Here is a 26927-nt window from a genome sequence, read left to right as displayed (position 1 = left end):
TCTCTTTTTGTAGATGATTTTGACTTTATTCAGGACTTGGTAATAAGGCCACCTCAAAAAGAGACCTCGCATTCCTCCAAGGATGATAAAAGATTTTTTGTCTTTCTGGTATAAAGACAATGTCCTTCTGGTTTGAGTACTCTAGTTTCTATAGAAGTTACACCCTGTCTATGAGACATGTCTTTTTCTGGTGAATTTACTTTTGGTTCTTTCTACACACCCAATTTAATATTTTATTTGATCTCCATGCTTCATTTAAAATTCTTATGAGCACTCTAATTTTGGTTTCATTTTGGTTTGGTTTTGCATCTCTATAAATGATTTCTCTCTTTTCCCTTGCTTGTTTCTAAAAATCTTCTGAGAGCAAAAATAAAAAATTGTAAATGGTGGGCACAAGGAGGCTGGTCAAAGGCCACTAGGGTGGCTGGGCATGGTGGCTCATGCCTGTAATCCCAGCAGTTTGGGAGGCCAAAACAGGAGGATCACTTAAAGCCATGAGTTTGAGACCAGACTGGGCAATAAACCAAGATACCCCCATATCTCCAAAAAAAAAAAACCAATAAAACTAAAAGTATTTAACAGCCACTAGGGTGATCACCACCATCTAAAACATTAGTCCAAACTCCTGACAGTCTCTGATAGGATTTATAAGATTTTCTTTGCTTTCAAGAGATTAATAAGAAATGGAATGAGATTCTTAAACACTAAGGCATGCCAGGTTTTCTGGGATTCCAGCCAGGTATATTAGAGATTCTAGTGCACATGGTTTGTTTGTTTTTGTTTTTGTTTTTGTTTTGAGATGGAGTCTCACTCTGTCGCCCAGGCTGGAGTGCAGTGGCACAATCTCGGCTCACTGCAACCTCTGCTTCCCAGGTTCAAGCGATTCTCCTGCCTCAGCCTCCCAAGTAGCTGGGATTACAGGCGCCTGCCACCATGCCCAGCTAATTTTTTGTATTTTTAGTAGACACGGGGGTTTCACCATGTTGGCCAGGCTGGTTTCAAACTCCTGACCTCAAGTGATTCACCTGCCTCGGCCTCCCAAACTGCTAGGATTATAGGCATAAGCCACTGCGCCCAGCCTAGTGCACATGTTTAAAATAATGGGCAAACTACATCAAGAAAAATTCAGAGCTCAATGGCCATTATATAAACTGTCTGAGCTTTTAAAAAAAAAACTGAAACCAACTATAGAGTTAATATAGAGAGCATTCTAAGTTCTCTCTCTACTGTTTTTCTGCCTATTTTGAGTCTGCTGAGTTTTCTACTGGTATTGAGATAAACTCACGACTTGTGGCGTTCCAGCCAAGAAATAAAAGGTCTTAAAAGGCTTTTAAATTAACGGCTTTACAAATTACAACATCTCTATGGCAACCAACAACCTAGACCTAAGAGACATCCCATTTAATATAAATTTAGGTTTACCTAAATAGCAATAGCTTAGGGTGATGGAACAGTTAATTGAAGAATTAATATTCTATAAGAAATAGAGCTAGATGAATGTGTATAAAAGCCTCTTTACTCAAATAGGACAAAATCTTAAGCTCAGAGCAATTATAATATAAGCTATCTTTGTCCAACATAAAAATTGCTTTGTCTGCCATGCAGGGGCCAAAAAAAGCCAGAAAAAAAAACTGGAAAAAAAAGCCAGAAAAAAAAAGATGCTTCCCTGCCCACATTAACTTGTCACGCAAACCAAACCAACAAACAATAGATTTGTTAATAAAAATTTAAGGCTACTTGGAGATTTGGGTTTCCTTATACAATTTAGCCAGTTCTAGCTAGAATTTACACATTAAAATTTTAACCTTATATTCATTTGAAACTGAAAAAAAGGGGGTAAAATGCAAAAGGGATTAAAAAAAAAACGAAGATGCTTTACTCAAAATTTTGGTCCACAGCCTTCATTAGATTACCTATTAGGGCAAATAAAGTTTAGCCTTATGAACAGGTCCCACTTTGTAAGAAGTATAATTTGGATCTAATTACCATTTATAAACTGATGAGTTTTTATTATTATCTCATGGCTAAAATTCCAAAATGAAAGTTATAAGATTGTATGTGAGTGTATATATATACACATACATATATATATACATACATATATATGTTTAAGTGTTTGTTTATGCATACGTACACACATTATGTTGTATGTTGTATCTACATAGTAAAATCTGGTATAGTCAGCCAGAAATGCCTTAAGAAATTCTATTCAGATTGGTGTAAATACGAATATCATTCAAGGCTACTATGAACACCTTATGAGCATAAACTAGAAAACCAGAAGAAAGGGATAAATTCCTGGAAATGTACAATCCTCCCAGATTAAACCAGGAAGAAATAGAAACTCTGAACAGGCCAATAACAAGCAGCAAGATTGAAATAACCAACAAAAAAAAGTCACGGACCACATGGATTCACAGCTGAATTCTTTCAGACATTAAAAGATAGAGAAAGAGGAAATCCTCCCTAAATCATTCTATGAAACCAGTGTCACACTAATACCAAAACCAGGAAAGGACATAACAAAAGAAGAAAACTACAGACCAATATCCCTGATGAACATAGATGCAAAAATCCTCAAAAAATACTAGCTGTAATTGAATCTAATAGCATATCAAAAAGAGAATACAGCATGATCCAGTGGGTTTCATATCAGGGACGGTGAGATGGTTTAATATATGCAAGTCAATAAATGTGATACATCACATAAAGTTAAAAACAAAAAATCATATGATCATTTCAACAGAAGCAGAAAAAGCATTTGACAAAATCCAGCATCCCTTTATGATTAAAACCCTCAGCAAAATCAGCATACAGGGGACATACCTCAATGTAATAAAAGCCACCTATGACAAACCCACAGCCAACATTATACTGAATTGGGAAAAGTTGAAAGCATTGTTCCATTCCTGAGAACTGGATCAAGACAAGGATGCCTACTTTCACCACTTCTGTTCAAAATAGTACTGGAAGTCCTAGCCAGAGCAATTATACAAGAGAAAGAAATAAAGGGCATCCAAATCAGTAAAAAGGAAGTCAAACTGTCACTGTTTGCCAGTGATATAATCATATACCTAGAAAACCCTAAAGACTCATCCAAAAAGCTCCTAGATCTGATAAATGAATTCAGTAAAATTTCCTTTACAAAATAAATTTACCCTGCTATATGCTATACACCAAGAGCGACCAAACTGAGAATCAAATCAACCCCTTTTACAGCAGCTGCAAAAAAAAAAAACAAAAAAAAAACAAACAAACTTAGGAATATACCTAGCCAAGGAGGTGAAAGATCTCTACAAGGAAAACTACAAAACACTGCTGAAACAAATCATTGATTAACACAAACAAATGAAAACACATCCCATGCTCATGGATGGGAAGAATCAATATTGTGAAAAATCACCATATTGCCAAGAGTAATCTACAAATTCAATGCAATTCCCATCAAAGCACCATCATCATTCTTCACAGAGCTAGTAAAAACAACCCTAAAATTCATATGAAACCAAAAAAGAGCCTGCATAGCCAAAGCAATACTAAGCAAAAAGAGCAAATCTGGAGGCCTCACATTACGTGACTTAAAGCTATACTACAAGGCAATAGTTACCAAACCAGCATGGTACAGGTATAAAAACAGGCACATAGACCAATGGAACAGAATAGAGAATACAGAAATAAAGTCAAATACTTACAGCCAATTGATCTGCGGCAAAGCATACAAAGACATAAATTGGGGAAAGGACACCCTATTCAATAAATGGTGCTGGGAAAACTGGCAAGTCACATGTAGAAGAATGAAACTGGATCCTCATCTCTCACCTTATACAACAATCAACTCAAGATGAATCAAAGACTTAGATCTAAGACCTGAAACCATAAAAATTCTAGAAGGTAACGTCAGTAAAACTCTTCTAGACGTTGGCTTAGGCAAAGAGTTTATGACCAAGAACCCAAAAGCAAATGCAACAAAAACAAAAATAAGTACATGGAACCTAATCAAACTAAAAAGCTTCTGCACAGAAAAAGAAATAATCAGCAGAGTAAACAGACAACCTACAGAATGGGAGAAAATATTAACAAAACTATGCATCCAGGGAAGGACTAATGCCCAGAATCTACAAGGAACTCAAATAAACTAGCAAGAAAAAAAAATAACCCCTTCAAAAAGTGAGCACAGGGCATGAATAGACAATTCTCAATAGAAGATGTACAAATAGCCAACAAACACGAAAAAATGCTCAACATCACTAATGATCAAAGAAATGCAAATTAAAATGACAATGAGATACCACCTTACTCCTGCAAGAATAGCCATAATTTAAACATAAAAAATAACAGATATTGGCATTGATATGGTGAAAAGGGAACACTTTTACACTGCTGGTGGGAATGTAAACTAGTACAACCACTATGGAAACAGTGTGAAGACTCTTTAAGGAAGTAAATGTAGAACTACCATCTGATTCAACAATCCCACTACTGGGAATCTACCCAGAGGAAAATAAGTCATTATATGAAAAAGATACTTGCACACGCATGTTTATAATAGCAGCACAATTCACAATTGCAAAAATATGGAACCAACCTAAATACCCATCGACCAACTAGTGGATTAAGAAAATGTGGTATATATACACCATGGAATACTACTCAACCATAAAAAGAAATGAAATAATGGCATTCGCAGCAACCTGAATGGAGTTGGAGACCATTATTCTAAGTGAGGTAACTCAGGAATGGAAAACCAAACATCTCATGTTTCACTTATAAGCAGGAGCTAAGCTATGAGGATGCAAAAGCTTAAGAGTAATATAATGGACTTTGGGGACTTGGGAGGAAACGTGGGAGGTGGGTGAGGAATTAAAGACTACACACTGGGTGCAGTGTACATTGCTGGGGTAATGGGTGCACCAAAATCTCAGAGATTACCACTAAATAACTTATCCGTGTAACAAAAAACCACCTGTTCTCTAAAAACTAATGAAACAAAAATAAAAAATAAAAAAGAAGCTCCTTCAAGTAGTTTTTGGAACAATTTCATCTCATTGTTTTAAAGTCATACCATGTCTATCTTAAAATGAGATGTATGTTCATTGCATACATAATTTTGTTGAACTCCCGTATTTGCCAGGCACTGTTCTAAGCATCTTACAAAGATCACTACAAATATTTATGAATTCTCACAATAACCCTGTGGATAGGTACTATTATTATCTCTGTTTTATAGGTATAGGAAATGAGGATCAGAAGGTAAAGTCATTTGCCCAAAGTCATGCAGGTAAGTTGTAAAACCAGGATTTAGAGTTAGATCTCTATGATTCCAGAGCTCTAGCTCCTTTCACTGCACCCAGAACCCCAAAGTTCATTCCATTTACCTGATTCTTCCACTCTCTTTAACTGCTGTTAAGCTGTTCCAGATGCTTCTGACAATGTTATTCTTTGTTTGAATGCTTGGTTGCCTCTGGCAACAGCTATGGCTGCCATCAACATACCCAATGTCTCTACTGCTATCACTGCTGTTATCCCACCAAGGTGTCAGGGATACTCCCACTTTCTACAGTAATTACAGGAATTTTCTTCCTGACTCAGACTCCTGAATCTGTGTATTCTAACTATAAAGGATTCAGTACTGTATACTGACCAGGGGACCAAGGCATATACCACACCCCTGCATTTAATATATATCTGCCAGCCCTACAAAGTTTTATCCTCCTTCTGGCACCTTGGCTGAGACTCCAACAGCTTGTCCTATTATTATACCAAGCATTCTGTAAGCCCTCAGACAGTGGTGCCAGCATAGGCCAGGTGGGCAGAAAAGGCCAATCCATATCTAGAATAGATAACCATTCTGCTGAAGAAGAATTGCTGTCCCCTTCAGGATAGAAAGGACCTAAGTAATTGACCTGACATCAGGTAGCCGGTTGGTCTCCCTAAAGAATGATGCTGGATGGAGAGCTGCTGGCAGGTTGAGATCTTAGCTGTGGATCTTAGCTGTGGCAGGTGCTAGGTCAGCTTTAGTGATAGGAAGCCTACCCACTGGGAGTATTTCCTTCACCATTGTTCTTCAGAGCTACTGTAGAGTGGGGCTATAATGAGATAGCAATCCCCTTCCACATAGTGCCAACATATTGCACTGACCCACCTGTGAATTAGGCCTGAATCCTTTCCTTCTCTATCAGATGACAGCAGCAGACCCCTCAACATGATGCAACATGGATGTGGGCTGAAAGAGGAGTGGTGGTGCAGTGGAAACAGGTGACTTCTGTCTGGGCCATCTGCTCCTACATTTTATTCATGCCTACTAAATGCGCTTAAGCCTAGGCCACGATAGATTGTTGCTGCTCATGCCCATCCTTACAGCTTGGTAGATGAGACTAAGCCCAATTTATTATGAGAAGCTCATACTGCATAGTCATTTGATGCCTGTAAGGCCCCCTCATGAGTCACACTTGTATAACTCCCTCCCCTTGAGTATAGGTGGAACTTGCCACTTGCTTCTAGGCAATAGCGTATGGGAACAGCAATGGGATAATCCCTCCCATGATTATGTTACATTATATATAAGACTCAATCTTGCAGGGCTGAAGTGAGAGTTTCTCCTGCTGGGCTTTAAGAACTAAACTATATTAGCCAGGTCTGGTGGGGTGTATCTGCAGTCCTAGTTACTGGGGAGGCTGAGGCAAGAGGATCACTTAAGCCCAGGAGTTCGAAGTTACAGTGAGCTATGATGGTGCCACTATGCTCCAGCCTGGGCAATAGAGTGAGACACAGAAAGACCCTATACCATCTCTAAAAAAAAAAAAAAAAAGAAAAGAAAGAACTAAACTGCAATGTTGTAAAATGACCTGTGAGAGGGACATGTGGCAAGGAACTGCGGGCAGTCTCTAGGACTGAGAAGTCCCTGGGCAACAACCAGAAAGAAAACAGGGATCTCAGTTCTATAGCTGCAAGGAATTTAATTCTACCAACAACCATGTAAGCTTGAAAGAGGATCCCAAGCTCCAGAAAGGAATGCAACCTGGCCAACACCTTGATTGCAGCTTTCTGGCCCTGAACAGAGGACTCAGCTAAGCCAACACCAGATTCCTGGAGGAAACTAGGAGATAGTACATGTATGGGTTTTTAGGTGCTAAGTTTGTGATAACATTGTAACTCAGCAAACTTTAACTCAGTAAACTTTAGTTTTGACAGTTTATGTACCCGTGTAACCACTCAGAACAAGATATGTAACGTTTCCATCACTCCAGAAAGTTCCCTCATGCCCTTTCTAGTTAATCCCCTTATGTTCACCCAGAGGCAACCACTTTCTGATTTCTTTCTCCATAGATTCGTATTGTCTGTTCTTGAAAGTCATATAAATGGAATCGTTCAGTATGCATTTTGTGTGTATGCCTGGCTTCTTGCATGCAAATAATTGAGATGTTTTGAGACTATGAACTGCTTTTGACTCTCCTTATTAATAAGCACAAAATAAATGCTTCTCTCTTCAAGCCGTGATGAAATCTGATTCTGGTTACTTACCAGGAGGCAATGAGGATGGTGGGGTGGATCTTGAGAAAAAAAATACCATCTCACAAGGAACCTTCTTCACGTGAAATCATTACCTGGTCTCCATGAAAAGAGAAGTTATTCTTCTCTGGCAAGGGAAAAGAGCTGCTTCTACTAGAAAAAAAAAAAAAGCACGTTCAGAGAAATTTGAGAGGTCATAACACTTGGGTTCATATATATCCCAGATCTCCATGTTCCATTATTTTCCTATCTGATTTTGGCTTAATGAACCTGACAACGTTGGACATTTAGTCGTCTTCACAGTTCTGTCACCCTTATTATCAGATCTTGAGTCTAGTTTTTAATACATTCTGTCCCTACAGCTGTGGGAGGTAAGACTCTCCTTTAAAGCTGCTATAGAGGCAGAGCCTCTACTGCCTTCAAATCAGCCATTCTACTCCAAAATCCTCATGAATAACATTGTTTATATATCAGTTAGGCATCACAGCCACTTGACCTCCCCATATCTTTCTCTCCACCTACATGTCATTCTAATAAAATAGCACATACCACGGGAGAAAGCTCAAGTATTTGCAATGTCACTTCATGCCAGGGTTATGGCCATACCACTTATCACCAGCAATAGGGTCCCTATTGCTTTTAGACAAGTGAAAAATCCAATTCCAAAATCCTATCCTATCTGTTTTCTAGAACCACTTCTAATATCAAATGTCTTTGCCAGGGTCCTCTAGAAAACAGAGTCTGAGCAATAATTCAAGTACTAACCATTTGAGTGTGTGTAAGCCCAAAGCAACAGGGGTGATGAAAAAGGGTAAGTCAGGCAAAAAAGATGGAAACCAATGTGATGCAATGTATTACCTCACTGGCCATTACTTCAAAAAATTACAAGTCACTTGCCAGGTATGTTTGCTCAGCACATGGGACTTTTTCCAGAATGGTTGAAAGGAAAACACACACACACACACACACATGTGTGCACAAACACACATATTTTAGACTAGTTTTATAAGGGTGAAGTGAACTGTCTGCCTGGCTCCCTCATGCCTTTTGATTTCCATGAGTTAAGGTTCATACCCCAGAGACCCGAATCTCCTTCACTTCTAGATTGCATCATTTTGTCCCTTGACAGCTTCTCACAAAGCCAAATCCCATACCCATGGTGTAGCATTTTACCCAAGTAGGGAAGTGGAGTGATAACTTGGCACTGATAGGCTCCGAGTGTAGAACATGAAGGCCATTCAGGTGCAAGGCTTCAACTTAGAATACCACATAGCTCTGGGAGCTCACAAGGGATGCCAAAAAAACCTGAAATGGTAGCAGCACAGTTTGTAAAGCAGATAGTATCTTGGAAAAGAATCTAAGAAGGTACACAAGTTTGTGCCCAATACAGAAGATTAGCCCAAATAAGACAAAAGGGTGGTTTGGACTAGGTTGGTGGCAATGGGGATGGAGAAAAAAGGAAAGATTTAGCGTACATTTTGAAGATAGAGCCAACAGCACTTTCTAGTGAACTGAATGTGAGGACTCAGAGAAAGGGAGGATTCCTGGGTGACCCCTATATTTTTTTACTTGAGTAACTGGATAGACTGTTATATTATTTTTGAGATATAGGTTATGGGTGAGGAATTAGATTTGGAATTGAAGGAATCAATATTTAGTTAATAATGTCCAAATGTTTGGTCAAAAAACTTTGTGTGTTTTTTTTCTAAAAACTGAAACATTACACTTAATAATCACATCCCATGATAATTTTGTCTCATAATTCAGCCAAAGATCAGTCCTACAAATGGATAGAACCAGGTACCACTTACATGGTATAGTTGGCAGAGCATGGAACAGCATGTCCCCAAAAGATCTCCCCCAATCTACTGGCCAGATGCCCATAGCCTATATTCTGGTTTTCTATTCCTGTAACTTAAAACAACAACATTTATGTTGGTCACTGATCTACAACATGGACAATATTTGTCACAGTAGTATCATGTGGTATCAGCTGGGGCAGCTCAACTGGGAGCTAGAGGACCTATATCCAAGATGGCTCACTCACATTGGCTGGCAAAGTGGTATTGGCTGTCAGGTGGGAGTCCAGCCAGGGTGGAAAGCCAGGAGCCTTGATTCCTCTCCACAGGGAGCTCTGCATGGGCTTTCTCACAGCATGTGGCTGGATTCCAAGAGCAAACACCCCCAGAACAGGAAGATGCCAGTTTCTTGAGATATAGGCCCAGAAACTGACACAGTGTCACTTCTACCATATTCTATTGGTCAGATATTCACAGAATCCAAATTCAAGGGGAAGGGACTAGGCATCAACTGTCAATTAGAGGAGTGTCAAAAATTTGGGGATCACGTTTTTAAATGATCTAAGTACCCATACTCTGGTACTAATGGTACCTTTGGTTTTATGGGGCAGGTAAGGAGGAGACACCGAAGCCATTCATTAAGTGTCTGTTTATATGATTTTGTCAGATGAGCCACTTGATACCCATCAGGTCCCTGAGAGAATGGGAGCCAGCAGAGATAATAATATAGATTATAATATAGCTATCACTTTTGGTGCACTTACCATGTGCCAGACATTATTCTGAATTCTTTACATGTATCAACTCATTGGATTCTCTCAATAATCCCAAAAGGTAACTTCATATTATTATCTTTATTTTACAATGAGGTAATTGAGACATAGATGGGTTAAATGATTTGCCGAATGTTATACAGCCACCAAGTAGGTGAGCTTGGATTCCAGCCCAGATCTATCTGACTCCAGAGTCCACACTCAAAAAAAAAAATGATGCTATATTGGAAAGGGTAGGGATGGGCTTGTCAGAGACAGATGGGCTACTCCAGGCCACAACCCCGAGAGGGCCCAGTGGTTCAATAAGAGTTCCTTGGTAGCAGCCTTACAGGAATAAATACATGTAAAACATTAAAGCAGTTGAGATTTTTCTACCACAGAAGGTTCATGGTCTCAGAAAGCATGGAAGGAAGCAAATATTCATTGTCTAGTACCTTTTATTTGTCAGCCATTATGCCAAGTGCTTTACATGCATAGATTTCATATAATTCTTGGAATAATCGTGTTAATTATTGTTATTATTGCCATTTTATACCTGAGGAAACTGAGACTTAGATTATCTAATTTATGCAAGATCACACAGGTGGTAAGTGGCCATTCTGAGGTTCTAGCTGAGATTTGAGATCAAACTCCTACTCTCGATCATTACACATGAAACCTTGGGTTGATGCCTACAAGCAGGGTAGTCTCAGGATTGGGACTGTTATGTAGGGCCCTGGGAAAAAGATTGCTGGAAAAAGTTGGGAGAGAATGAAGGATACCCCACGTCTATCTAGTCCATCATATTGCTCTTCACCAAACATCACCTCCAGCTAGTTGCCTCTTTTTAGAATGTCTCTTTGTGCCTACTTTCTTTTGTCCAAGATGTCATTAACAACCAAGAATATTGACTCTACAGGGCACAAGATAGCTGAACAAATTCATCTCCAATTATTGTCCTCTTTATTCCTAGTTAATTAATAGCCAACTATTGAAGAGAGATTAAAATAATTGACTTCCTGATGACATTGAGCAATTAAATTCTCAGCTCTATTCACAAGTCTAATCACTGCCTAAGTGGAGATTAATAGAGATGGATCCCTTCTCCATCTAATTTCCATTTTGCAGCCAATTACCCATTAAAGGCTTCTGACTCTCCAAGATGCTTTCCTGGAAGCAAGTTTAAGTCTTGGCCCAGGGTGTTGGGTGCACCAAAATCTCACAAATCCCCACTAAAGAACTTACTCATGTAACCAAACACCACCTGTTCCTCAATAACCTATGGGAATAAAAAAATTTAAAAACTAAAACTCAAAATAAATCTTGGCCCGGTTAAGCAAATATTTCCAAGCAATTAACTCATTGCTAATTGCAAATAACTAGCTGTCCAGAAAATGGGGAAGGCAGAAGGGAACCTAGATTTTAATATGTCAATTGGGCCACTTAAACAATTCTTAGAAGTACACTCAAAACGATTAGGTTCAATCCTACCTAGCTTTTTCCTCTGCAGATTTCTAAATCCTGGTAGCCTGGTCCCTGTACCTTCAGCTTCAACCCCTCTCTATTTTGGAAAAACATACAGCCACTAGTCTGGAAAGTTATAAAAACCTAAGACTAGAAACCCACCACTCTAAGGCCAGAAGTAGAGTCCAAACTAGGTTTCCAGATTAGTATTCCAGTGTTACATTTGGCCTTCCATCCCACTAATAGGGTATCTCCCCATTCCAGCCTGACCTCAACCTCAATATGCTTCTAGTCATTTTTTTCCTCCCAAAATAGCTCTCATACTCAGCCTGCCTCACTTTCACTGGCCAGACCTAGACATCAGTTCATGAACTGCTTGTCCTAGAGACACCTCCTATGCATTAGTCTATTCTTGCACAGCTATAAAGAAATATCTGAGATTTGGTAATTTATAAAGAAAAGAGATTTAATTGGCTCACAGTTCTGCAGGCTATACAGGAAGCATACTAGCTTCTGCTTCTGCGGAGGCCACAGGAAACTTACAATCATGGTGGAAGGTGAAGGAGAAGCAGGCACATATTACATGGCCAGAGCAGGAAGAAGAGAGAAGGGGCCAGGTGCTACACACTTTTAAACAACCAAATCTCATGACAACTCACTCATTCATTATCACAAGAACAGCACCAAAGGGGTGGTGCTAACCCATTCGTGAGAACTCGACTCCCATGGTCCATTCACCTCCCACCAGGCCACACCACCAACATTGGGGAATACTATGCGACATGAGATTTGGTGGCGATACAGATTCAAACCACATCATCCTGGAAGAGTTCACAGCAGCTCTGTCGTTCCTAATCCTAGCTATCATAAGAGCTGAGAGAGGAAGCTACCACTTTCTGACTGATGGCATCAGTCTACTAAGTAGTTGGCAAAGACTGATCTTATAGACACAAATATCCACCTCTCCAGCAACAGCCCCAGAAGCATTGTCTGCACACAGTACTTCTGAGGGAGCATCTCATCACTGTCTGCAGGGACTTGGCGTGACCTGGATCTTGCTTCTGAAAATCTAAGGCACCTATGTACAGGAACAAGCAGAACTGCTATCCTTTATTTTCTATGTTTGCACCTGTTAAATGTCTGGTTCTAGGTCCAAACCTGGAGCTCCGAAGAGCGATATGTTTCGTCTTGGCCTATTTCTGTCCAAACCACCTCGGGCCTGAAGCAATAGCAGCAGCATAGCCCACCCCAACTAGATTTAATTATTTCCAATAGTTCTGTGTCTTCTTTACTGGGTAAATTCTCAGAAATGGAAGTTCAGGCATTGTTTCCTCAAGGACCTAAAATTGCACCAATGGTCTGAGTCTCCTCAAAATAAATACACTTTCTCATGGCCAGAAAAATAAAACAGCAAGCTCCAGATTTGCCCCGTTTTTATCCCACTGTTTACAGCCTGAGTGGTAATAGTAAAGGGACAAGTATCCACATACCCTCATCTCCAACCTGCTGGATAATCCTGAAGGGATGGCAGACATATTTAAAATAAATAAATACCAGTGAGTAGAAGAATACTTACAACTTCGTCCACACATACACGAAACTACAGCCTTTCAAATACAACTGAGCCAATTGTGAGATTGGTATATATGTTGCCAGCCTGGTTGTTTCATTGGCCTGCTTTCTGTGTGTGTATATATATATATATATTCTTTAAAAATACATTGATTTTGGCCAGGCTTAGTGGCTCATGCCTGTAATCCCAGCACTTTGGGAGGCCGAGCCAGGTGGATCACTGCAGGTCAGGAGTTCAACACCAGCCTGTCAAACATGGAGAAACCCCGTCTCTACTAAAAATACAAAAAAAATTAGCTGGGCGAGGTGGTGCACGCCTGTAATCCCAGTTACTCAGGAGGCTGAGGCAGGAGAATCACTTGAACCCAGGAGGCAGAGGATGCAGTGAGCCAAGATTGCACCACTGCACTCCAGCCTAAGTGACAGAGTGAGACTCTGTCTCAAAAACAAAACAAAACAAAACAAATACATTGATTCTAAGAGTGGGAAGGTTAGGTATTGGTTGAAAGAGCAGGTTTGTTTTCTTAGTTTGGTTGCTGAGTTAGGTTGCTAAGCAGCAGCAGAGAGAGATACAGAAGCACCTTAAGCCTTTGGTTTGAGAACTTATGTTTAAATCTTTAATCCATTTTGAGTCAATTTTTGAATATGGTATAAGATAAATGTCCAATTTTATTCTTTAGCATGTGGATATCCAGTTTTCCCAATACCATCTATTGAAGAGACTTTCCTATCCTCATTGTGTATTCTTGGTGCCCTTGTCAAAAACTAGCTAACCATATATGCATGGTTTTATTTTTTATTTCTGAGGTCTCTATTTCTTTCCATTGGTCTATGTGTCTGTTTTTATGCTGGTACCATACTGTTTTGATTACTATAACTTTGTAATATAGTTTGAAATCAGGGAGTGTGATGCCTCTAGCTTTGTTCTTTTTTCTCTAGATTGCTTCGGCCATTCAGGGTCTTTTGTGGTTCCACATGAACTTTAGGATTGTGTTTTCTATCTCTGTGAAATATGCCACTGGAAATGTGATAGGGATTGATAGCATTGAACCTGTAGATCATTTGGGGTAGTATAGACATTTTGACAATATTAATTCTTCCAATTTATGAACATGAGATATTTTCCATTTATTTTTGTGATATAATTTTCCATTTTTTAAATACATTTTCCTTTCATTTTTATAATACAATTTCTTTCATCAATGTCTTATGGTTTTCAGTGTACAGATCTTTCACCTCCTTGGCTAAATTTATTCCTAAGTATTTTACTCTTTTTAATGCTAGAATGAAATTGGACCCTTTTCTTACACCATATGCAAAAAATAACTCAAAATGGATTAAAGACTTAAATAGATCTGAAACAAGGTCTGAAATCACAAAACTCCTCAAAGAAAGCATAGGGGAAAAGCTCAACATTTGTCTTGGCAGTGATTTTTTTTTTTGACACGACACCAAAACACAGGCAATAAAAGCAATAATAAACAAATGGGACTACACAGCAAAAGAAGCAATCAACAAAATGAAACTACAACTTTCAGCATGGGAAAATATTACAAACCATATATCTGATAAAGAGTTAATATCTAAAATATATAAGGAAATCACACAACTCAATAGCAAAAAATAATAATAACCTGATTATAAAATGGGCAAATGATCTGAATAAACATTTTTCCCAAGAAGATATTCAAATGGCCAGCAGGTATATAAAAATATGCTCAACATCACTAATCATCAGGAAAATGCAAATAAAAATCACCATGAGGTATCATTTCATACCTGTTCGGATGGCTATTATCAAAGACAGAAGTAACATGTGTTGGAGAGGGTATAGAGTAAAAGGACCACAGTGGAAAACTGTATAGTGCAAAACAGTATAGTGGTCTCTTGTATTAGGAAAGAACCAATAGGATATATGTATATATAAAGGGGAGCTTATTAAGGAGTATTGACTCACATGATCACAAGGTGAGGTCTCACAATAGGCTACGTGCAAGCTAAGGAGCAAGGAAGCCAGTCTGAGTCCCAAACCTCAAAAGTAGGGAAGCCGACACTGCAATAGCCTTCAGTCTGTGGTCGAAGATCCGAGAGTACTTACAGTCTAATGTTCGAAGGCAAGAAGCATCCAGTCGGAGAAAAAGATATAGGCCGAGAGACGAAGCCAATCTAGTCTCTCCACGTTCTTCTGCCTGCTTTTATTCTGGCCGTGCTGGTAGCTGATTAGATTGTGCCCACCTGGATGGAGGGCGGGTCTGCCTTTCCCAGTCCACTGACTCAAATGTTAATCTCCTTTGGCAACACCCTCTCAGACACACCCAGGAACAATACTTTGCATCCTTCGATCTAGTCAAGTTGACACTCAATATTAACCATCACATCACTCAAAAAATGTAAAATGAATTACCATACAATCCAGCAATACCACTTCTAGGTATATATCCAAATGAAATGATATCACTATGTCAAAGAGACATCTGTGTTCCCATATTTATTGCAGCACTATTCACACTAGCCAAGACATGAAATCAACCTAAGGGTTCATCAATGGATTAATGGATGAAGTAAACGTCACACACGCACAAACACACACACACACACACACACACACACACACAGAGAGAGAGAGAGAGAGAGAGAGAGAAATATTATTTAGCCATATAAAAGAAGGAAATTCTGTCACTTGTGACAACATGAATGAACCTGGAGGACATTATGCTAAGTGAAATAAGCCAGATACAGAAAGACAAATGCTGAATGATCTCACTTATATGTAAAATCTTAAAAAGTTAAAATCGCAGAAGCAGAGAGTAGAGCAGCAGTTGCCATGGGCAACCTGTGCTGGAAGAATGGGGAGAAGTTGGTCAAAGAGTACAAACTTACAATTATAAGATGAACCAGTTCTGGGGCTCTAATATACACCACGGGTGGTCAGAGAGGTGTTAATTAATTTGATTATCAAACATTTCACAATGTATATGTGTATTAAATCATCACACTGTACACCAGGATTATATTAAATCTTTGTCTATTAAATATTTCTAGAAGACTTTATTATTGGGTTAAAGAAAATGAGTGACACCGTATTGCTCACAAATCCACCACTTGAAAGCCACACAAAATTAGCTGGCCACTAAGGCTGCCAAGGGTTTAGAAAGCCTTGTCTTACAGGCTGGAAAGCAATAAGGCTTCTGATCCAGAAGTTGATGAGGGAAATCATCCAGGACTTCAAAATAGATTCCAGTTTCCAGAGTGCAGCCATAGAGTGCTTCAGAAGACTGGTGAAGCATACCTGGTGCTGTTATTTGAAGATTTTAACCTGTGTGTCATCTGTGATGAGAGAGTCTCTAACGTGCCTTAGGATGCCCTGTTAGCCTGCTTGACATGGTGAAAAAGAGCTTAAGTTAAGGCAGTTTGTATGGTGTTTAGTAGCAAATTATGCAAAATGTTTTGCTTTAACTTGTGACTTTATTGCAAGGAAATATTTATATATTGCATTTGAGCTTAAGTCATCCCCTCACTCAAGATGGTGTGAAAAGTAACTACTCAGATTCCGTGACGTGAACACTATTGTTCAAGAGTGGCAAACTGCTGTATGAAGAACGGGTGGATGATAGTTTTTCCATGTTTCTGTATATTAATGAGTTGTTGGGTAGCAATTATAATAGCAGAATTGATTAAATGCATTAGAGGGCCTTTTTTCAATTATTGGTTATGAGTTGATCCAAGTGTTCAATAATTGAGGCTATTAAAAAGGAACCTGAACCTGAATAAGCATCAACAGCCAACCACTAATTTACAGGAAATAAAGAGGACAGAGAAAAATGTTAAACACTATGGGAAAGCTTTCAGCAAAATCCAGGATGTGAAAAACTGTACTAAACAAACCATCCAGTTTCTTCAACAAATAAATTACCAAAAATAAAGAGATAGGAAGGGAACCTATAAATTAAAGTAAATACAAGAGATGTATCAACCAATAAAGTGTATGGATGGCAAGTGTGGGATAGGGTGGGGTACAGTTGGGAAGGTAGTGGGGATATAGATGTAACAAGATTGATTATTAGTTAATAGTTGTTGAATCCGAGTGATGGGAACATGGGGTTTCTTTATATTGTTCTGTCTACCTTTGTATCATAATGAAAATATAAAGTACACCTACCAAAAAAAACCCCAGGGTCTGAGGAACTTGACCATTTACTTTTGTGATAGAACATGGGCTTTTCCATAAGTGAAATTTAAAGTTTCCTTAGATAGATAGATAAATTGATAGATCAATTTTTTTTATATACTTTCAGCTTTTATTTTACATTCAGGGGTACATTTGCAGGTTTGTTACACTGGTATATTGCATGATGCTGAGGTTTGGGGTACAACATTGATCCTATCACCCAGGTAGTGAGCATGGTACCCAATAGGTAGTTTTTCAACCCTTACCCACCTCTGTCCCTCCTTGCTCTTACTAGTCCCCAATGTCTATTGTTCCCATCTTTATGACTATGTGTACCAAATGTTTAACTCCCACTTATAAGTGAGAACATGTGGTATTTGGTTTTCTGGTCCTGCTTTAATTCGCTTAGGATCATGGCCTTCAGCTGCATTCATGTTGCTGCAAAGGGCATGATTTTGTTCATTTTTATGGCTGTATAGTATATCATGGTGTATATGTACCACATTTTCTTTATGCAATCCACCATTGATGGGCATCTAGGTTGATTCCATGTTTTTGCTATTGTGTATTGTGCTGTGATGAACATAAAAGTGCATGTGTCTTTTTGGTATAATAGAATGATTAATTTTCTTTTGGATATATACCCAGTAATGGGATTGCTGGGTCAAAGAGTAGTTCTAAGTTATTTGAGAAATCACCAAACTGCTTTCCATAGTGGCCGAACTAATTTACATTCATACCAACAGTATATAAGTGTTCCCTTTTCTCTGCAGCCTTGTCAACATTGTTGCTTTTTGACTTTTTAAATAATAGCCATTCTGACTGGTGTGAGATGATAACTCATTGTGGTTTTGATTTGCATTTCTCTGATGATTAGTGATGTGTCGCATTTGTTCATATGTTTTTTGGCCACTTGTATGTCTTTCTTTCTTTCTTTTTTTTTTTTTTTTTTTGAGATGGAATCTCGCTCTGTTACCCAGGCTGGAGTGCAGTGTCACGATCTTGGCTCACTGCCACCTCCGCCTCCTGGGTTCAAGAGATCCTCCTGCCTCAGCCTCCCAAATAGCTGGAATTACAGGCGTCCACCACCACACCCAGCTAATTTTTGTATTTTTAGTAGAGACGGGGTTTAACCATGTTAGGCAGGCTTGTCTTGAACTCCTGACCTCAGGTGATCCACCTGCCTCAGCCTCCCAAAGTGCTGGGATTACAGGTGTGAGCAACCGTGCCCGGCCTGTTTCTTTAGTTTAATTATAGTTTCTTTAGTTTATTTAGGTCCCACTTGTCAATTTTTGTTTTTGTTGCAATTACTTTTGAGGACTTAGTCATGAATTATTTCCCAAGGCCAATGTCCAGAATGGCATTTCCTAGGTTTTCTAGGATTCATATAATTTAAGGTCTTACATTTAAATCTTTAGTCCATCTTGAGTTAATTTTTGTGTACGGTAAAATTTCTGGGTCCAGTTTCATTCTTCTGCAAATGGCTAGCCAGTTATCCCCACACAATTTATTGAATAAAGAGTCCTTTCCCATTGCTTTTTTTTGTTGACTTTGTCAAAGATCAGATGCCTGTAGGTGTGCAGCTTTATTTCTAAGTTCTCTATTCTGTTCCATTGGTCTATATGTCCGTTCTTGTACCAGTACCATGCTGGTTGGGTTACTCTAGTCTTTTAGTATAGTTTGAAGGTAAGTAGTGCAATGCCTCCAGCTTTGTTCCTTTTGCTTAGGATTGGTTTGGCTCTTCAGGCTCTTTTTTAGTTCCATATGAATTTTACAATAATTTTTTACTAATTCTGTGAAAAATGATGTTGGTAGTTTGATAGGAATAGCATCGACTCTGCAAATTGCTTTGGGCAGTATGGCCATTTTAACAATACTGATTTTTCCAAATCATGAGCATGGAATGTTTTTCCATTTATTTGTGTTGTCTCTGATTTCTTTCAACATGTTTTGTTGTTCTTTTAGTAGAAATCCTTCACCTCCTTAGTTGTCTGTATTCCTAGGTATTTACATTTTTGTGGCTATCATAAATGAGATTGTATTCTTGATTTGATTCTCAGCTTTAACATTATTGATGTATATCCAGTGGCCTAAGCTTGTTCCCTCTAGCCCTTTTAAAATACACTAACCCATTCAAAGAGGTGTAGTCCTCATGACTTAATCACTTTCCAAAAGGCCCCACCTCTTAATTAAGGATTAAGGATTAAAGAAACTTAATTGAGGATTAAGTTTCAACACACAAATCTTGGAGGACAAATTCAAACCATAGCAAGAAGGCTCATAACTTCCATCAGATTCTCAAAGAATATCAACAATCACTGCCTTGAACACAGGCAACACATACACACACACACACACACACACACACACAGACACACACACATCCTGTCTTTAGGGATGTTTCAGTTTCTGATCTCATCCTGGCAGGCACTATAGCTGCTTCTGCACATGAGAAATAGTTGACCTGATCTCACCTACCACTTCTTTTCTTTTTTCTTTTCTTTTCTTTCTTTCTCTCTTTCCTCCCTTCTTTCTTTCTTTTTTCCTTCTTTCTTCCTTTTTTTGGCACTTCATTTAGGAATCTTCCCTGTCTTGATGTTTACTTCTCTGGCTATAAGGCCTTGCACTATGTGTCCATGGTTATACATCATATTATAAGTCGTTTCCAGCTACATCATTCTCACACCTACTCACCCTGAACTTCTCACACCTACTCATCCTCATCCTACGTGGGTTATCCAATTCCCATGTTCCTGCTGCTGGTCCTTCCAAGCATACCTACTAACAAATGATCCCTACCTAAAGTCTCAGATCTCTGTCCCTAACCATTCTTGGCCTCAGCTCCTCACCTGGCCCTCAGCATCTGATGAGTACAGAATGATGAAGAAAGCAGTCTAATTGGAAAAAAAAAATGGTTCATGGAGTGAAGCAAAGGGAGATGAAATTGGACTGGATGAAGTTCAGATCAAGTTCCAAAGGTCCTTGAAGTAAGGCTGTCACAATGAATATTTCCACCATGGGAAAATGGGGAACCACTGGACATATTATAACTGGGAAAATAGCATGACTAAAGTAATGCTTTAGTATAGCATTTCTGAAAAAAGGTGTTGTATGTAATATTAATTGATGTTACATGAAAAAGTTATGTGGGCAATTAAGTTTGGGGCATGTAGGGTTAAAGTTAGAGATGGTTCTTTATTGCAGGACTTCTCAGACCCTTTAACATGATAATAAACATAGTGAATCTTCAGGAGGGATTTGAATGTGCCGTGGTTCTTAAACTCACATTAGCACAAAATCCTCCTTTTAATGAGGAGCACGTATCAGGGCCAATGTTCCCCAAAGCACAGTTTGAGAAACAGGATTTTAGGAAGATTGATCTGGCAAGGTGTGCAAGAGAATTTGAAGTGAGATGAACCTGAGCCAGGAGACTATTGGCAGCAAAGCAGGTGTAGTGGAATAGCAGACCGCACTGCCCTCAGCAGTGAGAATTAAGTGGAACAGGTGATCCCAGAGGCTTTGTGAAAAACAACAGTGGGGATTGGGGTTAAACATCTGGTGGAAGACTGAAACCGTGCTTTATACTTTTATACTGTAGCATCAAGCAGAAAACTTTGCATGTGAGAGAAAGATGTACTCTTTTGGTCACTATGTTATTTCCATCCCAGGGATTTAACAAAATTATTTTTTTCTATTCCACATTAAAAGTTTACCTTGCGTTGGCCAGGCATGGTGGCCCACACCTATAATCCCAGCACTTTGGGAGGCCGAGGCGGGTGGATCACCTGAGGTCGGGAGTTCGAGACCAGCCTGCCCAACATGGAGAAACCCCGTCTCTACTAAAAATACAAAATTAGCCAGGCGTGGTGGCACATGCCTGTAATGGCAGCTACTTGAGAGGCTGAGGCAGGAGAATCACTTGAACCCGGGAGGCAGAGGTTGCGGTGAGCCGAGATCGTGCCATTGCACTCCAGCCTGGGCAACAAGAGCAAAACTCCGTCTAAAAAAAAAAAAGAAGAAGAAGAAGAAAAGAAGAAGAAGAAGAAGAGGAGGAGGAGGAGGAGGAGGAGGAGGAGGAGGAGGAAGAAAGAAGAAGAAGAAGAAGAAGAAGAAGAAGAAGAAGAAGAAGAAGAAGAAGAAGGAAGAAGAAGGAAGAAGAAAAGAAAGAAGAAGAAGAAGAAGAAGAAGAAGAAGTTGTTTACCTTGTATTTTTGTACAAAGAAGAAGAAGAAGAAGAAGTTGTTTACCTTGTATTTTTGTACAATTGGTACAATTTGCAAATGTCTCCCACTTGTCATTAGCTCGCTGTTCACGTTGCAACTAAAAAGGAGATTGGAAGCTATCTAAACAGACAGTTTCTTTCTATCCAGTTACAAAGCTGATTGTGTATTTTGGTAAGAGTTTTGGACTGAGAGTATTTGCTTGAAAGAAAAGAAGAGGGAGAGAATAAGGAGGAGTAAGATAAAGAGGGAACAGTCTATCCCAAGAATGTTTTAATTTGTTACTCAGCCCCTCATCCCCACTCCAAGAGCTTTCTAGGATGATAGCCTTTAGCCAATAGTTATATAGGTTACAATGTTGATTACATTAAAAAACACTCAACATTAACAGTTAACAAGTTCATAACCAGAGAAATCTGACTGAGGTAAGAAATTCCTAAGCACAGCTAGAGGTAAATTTGCTTGGTTAATCAGAGTTTCCAGAGTTAGTATCCGTGACTTAAAATCCTCATGTCCTGGATCTCTTAATTGATGCCAAGTCCGTTATAACAAATTGCAGAGTTCAGGCTGTTCTCCCAAAAGATAACATTAGCTTCACCTTTCTGGTAACATTTTGAAATTAACCAACATGTTTCTAAGACTTCTGATAGCCCCTTTTAGCAGAGGCAGTCCTGGTAAAAGCAGAAGGGGAATGGTTTCCTAAAAAAGTTCAAATAGTCTCCAGCGTTTCATCCACACCATCAGGATCAACATGGCCACCAGAGATTCTTAGATGATAAATGCAACCCCAATTTAGGCAGAGCTTGACTGGACTGCATCCTCTTGAGAGAAAACATCCATCCCCAAGAATGCTGCTTTATTTATATAAACTTACAGACAGCAAAATCCACATATCAGTCTGTGCCTGTTTCCTTATCTGTAAAATGGAGATGATAACAGCACCTACTTCATATGGTTGAGGTAAAGATTTAATGAGTTCATACGTGTGAAATGCTGAGTATAGCACCTGACAACAATAAGTGCTCATTAAGTATTAACTATTTTTTTCATTATTTATTATGGTTAGTGTTAGATTAATACATTATCAAAGCCCAACAATCGTTAATAACAAGATACAACCACATAGTGGTTGGCAGAGAGATTCCCTTTTAGGAGCTTAGCCAATTTATGTCATTCATATCTATACATTTCTAATCCAGCAATCTCATTTCTGGGTATTTGCCCAAAAGATTTTATATCAGTTTGTCAAAAAGATGTCTGCACTCCCATGTTCATTGCAGCACTATTCATATTAGCTAGGTTATGGAATCAATCCAAGTGTCCATCATCAGATGAATGGATAAAGAAAATGTGGTATATATACATAATGGAATACTATTCAGCCGTGTGTGTGTGTGTGTGTGTGTGTGTGTGCGTGAATTTTTATTTTAGGCTTGGGGATACATGTGAAGGTGTGTTACATAGTTAAACACATGTCACGAGGGTTACTTGTACATATTATATCACCCAGGTATTAATCCCGGTACCTAATAGTTATGTTTTCTGCTCCTCTCCCTCCTCCCACACTTTCCACTCAAGTAGACCCCAGTGTTTTTTGTTTTCTTCTTTGTGTTCATAAGTTCTTATTTAGCTCCCACTTATAAGTGAGAACATATGGTATTTAGTTTTCTGTTCTTGCATTAGTTTGCTAAGGATGATAGCCTCCAGCTCCATTCATGTTCCCGCAAAAAAAAAAAAATGCTATCTCATTCTTTTTCATGGCAGCATAGTATTCCATGGTGTATATGTATCACATTTTCTTTATCCAATCTGTCATTGATGGGCGTTATGGTTGACTCCATGTCTTTGCTATTGTGAGCAATGCAGCAATGAACATTCACATGCGTGTGTATTTATGGTAGAACGCTTTATATTCCTCTGGGTATATACCCAGTAACAAGATTGCTGGGTCAAATGGTAGTTCTGCTTTTAGCTCTTTGAGGAATTGCCATACTGCTTTCCACAATGGTTGAGCTAATTTACACTCCCACCAAAAGTGTGTAAGTGTTCCCTTTTCTCTGCAACCTCACCAGCAGCTGTTATTTTTTGACTTTTTAATAATAGCCATTCTAACTGGCATGAGATGGTATCTCATTGTGGTTTTGATTTGCATTTTTCTAACGATCAGTGATGTTGAGCTTTTCTTCATATGCTTGTTGGTCGCATTGAGAAGTGTCTTCTTTTAAGAAGTGTCAGTTCATGTGCTTTGCCCACTATTTAATGGGATTGTTTGTTTTTCTCTTGTAAATTTGCTTAAGTTCCGTATACATGTTGGATATTAGACCTCTGACAGATGCATAGTTTGCAAATGTTTTCTCTCATTCTGTAGGTTGTCTGTTTACTCTGTTGATAGGTTCTTTTTCTGTGCAGAAGCTCTTAAGTTTAATTAGATCTCATTTGTCAATTTTTTGCTTTTGTTGCTATTGCTTTTGGTGTCTTTGTCATGAAATCTTTGCTCACTCCTATGTCCAGGATGGTATTGCCTAAGTTGTCTTTCAGGGTTTTTATAGTTTTGGGGTTTACATTTAAGTCTTTAATTCATCTTGAATTAATTTTTGTATATGGTGTAAGGAAAGGGTCCAGCTTCAATCTTCTGCATATGACTAGCCAGTTATCCCAGCGTCATTTATTGAATAGGGAGTCTTTTCCCCATTGCTTGTCTTTGTCAGCTTTGTCAAAGATCAGATGGTCGTAAATATGAAGCCTTATTTCTGGGCTCTCTCTTCTGTTCCATTAGTCTATGTGCCTGTTTTTGCACCAGTACCATGCTATTTTGGTCACGGTAACCTTGTAGTATAGTTTCAAGTTGGGTAATGTGATTCATCCAGCTTTGTCCTTTTTGCTTAGGATTGCCTTGGCTATTCTGACTCTTTTTTGGTTCCATATAAATTTTAAAATATTCTTTTCTAGTCCTGTGAAGAATGTTGTTGGTAGTTTGATAGGAATAGCATTGAATCTGTAAATTGCTTTGCACAGTATAGCCATTTTAATAATACTGATTCTTCCTATCAATGAGCACAGGATGTTTTTCCATTTGTTCTTCTCTGATTTCTTTGAGCAGTGTTTTTAATTCTCATTGTAGAGATCTTTCATCTCCCTGGTTAACTGTATTCCTAGGTATTTTATTTTTTTGTGGCAATTGTGAATGGGATTGCCTTTCTGGGTCAGCTCTCACTTTGGTTGTAGGTGGTGTATAGGAATACTAGTAATTTTTGTACATTGATTATGTATCCTGAGACTTTGCTGAAGTTGTTATCAGCTGAAGGAGCTTTTGAGCTGAGACTATGGGGTTTTCTAGATATAGAATCATGTCATCTGCAAACAGAGATAGTTTGACTTCCTCTTTTCCTATTAGGATGCCCTTTATTTCATTCTCTTACCTGATTGCTCTGGCTAGGACTTCCAATACTATGTTGAATAGAAGTGGCGAAAGACAGCATCCTTATCTTGTGCTGGTTTTCAAGAGCAATACTTCCAGCTTATGCCCATTCAGTATAATGTTGGCTGTGGATTTGTCATAGATGGCTCTTATTATTTTGAGGTATGTTCCTTCAATAACTAGCTTATTGAAAGTTTTTAACATGAAAGGATGTTGAATTTTACCAAAAGCCTTTTCTGCATCTATTGAGATAATCATGGTTTTTGTCTTTAGTTCTGTTTATGTAATGAATCACATTTATTGATTTGCATATGTTGAATCAACCTTGCATCCTGGGGATGAAGCCTACTTGATCATGGTGGATTAGCTTTTTGATGTGCTGCTGGATTCAGTTTGCAAGTATTTTGTTTAAGATTTTTGCATTGATGTTCATCAAGGATATTGGCCTGGAGTTTTCTTTTTTGTTGTGACTCTGCCAGGTTTTGGTATCAAGATGATGCTGCCCTCATAGAATAAGTTGGGGAGAAGTCCGCCTCCTCAATTTTTTTGGAATAGTTTCAATAGGAATAGTGCCAGCTCTTCTTTGTACATGTGGTAGAATTAAACTGTAAATCCATCCAGTCCTGGGCTTTTTTTGTTGTTGGCAGGCCATTTATTACTGATTCAATTTCAGAGCTCATTACTGGTCTGTTCAGGGAATCAATTTCTTCCTGGCTCAGGCTTAAGAGGGTGTATGTGTCCAGGAATTAATCTATCTCTTCTGGGTTTCCTAGTTTGTGTGTGTAAAGGTGTTCATAGTAGTTTCTGATGGTTGTTTTTATTTCTGTGGGGTCAGTAGTAACACTCGCTTTGTCATTTCAAATTGTGTTTATTTGGTTTTTCTCTCTTTTCTTATTAATTAGTCTATCTAGTGGCCTATCTTTTTTATTAACTTTTTCAAAAAAACAATTCCTGGATTTGTCGATCTTCTGAATTTTTGTGTGTGTGTGTGTCTTGATTCCTTCAGTTCAGCTCTGATTTTTGTTATTTCTCATCTTCTGCTAGCTTTCTTGTTGATTTGTTTTTGCTTCTCTAATTCTTTCAGTTGTGAAGTTACGTTGTTAATTTGAGATCTTTCTAACTTTTCAATGTGGGCATTTAGTGCTGTGATTTTCCCTCTTAATACTGCCTTACCTGTGTCCCAGAGATTCTGGTATGTTGTGTCTTTGTTCTCATTATTTTCAAAGAACTTCTTGATGTCTGCCTTAATTTCATTATTTACCCAAAAGTCATTCAGTAGCATGTTGCTTAATTTCCATGTTATTGTATAGTTTTGAGCAATTTTCATTGTGTTGACTTCTATTTTTATTGTGCTGTGGTCCGAGAGTGTGTCTAGTATGATTTTGGTTTTTTTACATTTGTTGAGGATTGTTTTATGTCCAATTATGTAGTTGATTTTAGAGTATGTGCCATGTGGCAATGAGAAGAATGTATATTGTGTTGTTTTGGGGTGGAGACTTCTGTAAAGGTTTATCAGGTCCATTTGATCCAATGCTGAGTTTAGGTCCTGAATATCTTTGTTAATTTTCTCCTTAGATGATCTATCTAATACTGTCAGTGGAGTGTTGTAGTCTCTCACTATTATTGTGTGGGAGTCCATGTCTCTTTGTAGCTCTCTAAGAACTTGCTTTATGAATATTTAAGATAGTTAGATCTTCTTGTTGAATTGAACCCTTTACCATTAGGTAATGCCCTTCCTTGTCTTTTTTTATCTTTGTTGGTTTGAAATCTGTTTTGTCTGAAATTAGAATTGCAACCCCTTCTTTTTTCTGTTTTCCATTTGTTTGGTAGATTTTTCGGCCTCTTGTTATTTTGAGCCTATGAACATCATTACTTGTGAGATGGATCTCTTGAAGACTGCATACCATTGGGTCTTGCTTTTTTATCCAGCTTGCCATTTTGCACCTTTTAAGTGGGTCATTTAGCCCACTTACATTCAAGGTTAGTATTGATATATATGGATTTGATCTTGTCATTGGGCTGTTA

The sequence above is a fragment of the Nomascus leucogenys genome, chromosome X (assembly GCF_006542625.1).
Source record: "Nomascus leucogenys isolate Asia chromosome X, Asia_NLE_v1, whole genome shotgun sequence".
Taxonomy (NCBI): domain Eukaryota; kingdom Metazoa; phylum Chordata; class Mammalia; order Primates; family Hylobatidae; genus Nomascus; species Nomascus leucogenys.
This window is presented reverse-complemented; position numbering follows the sequence as displayed.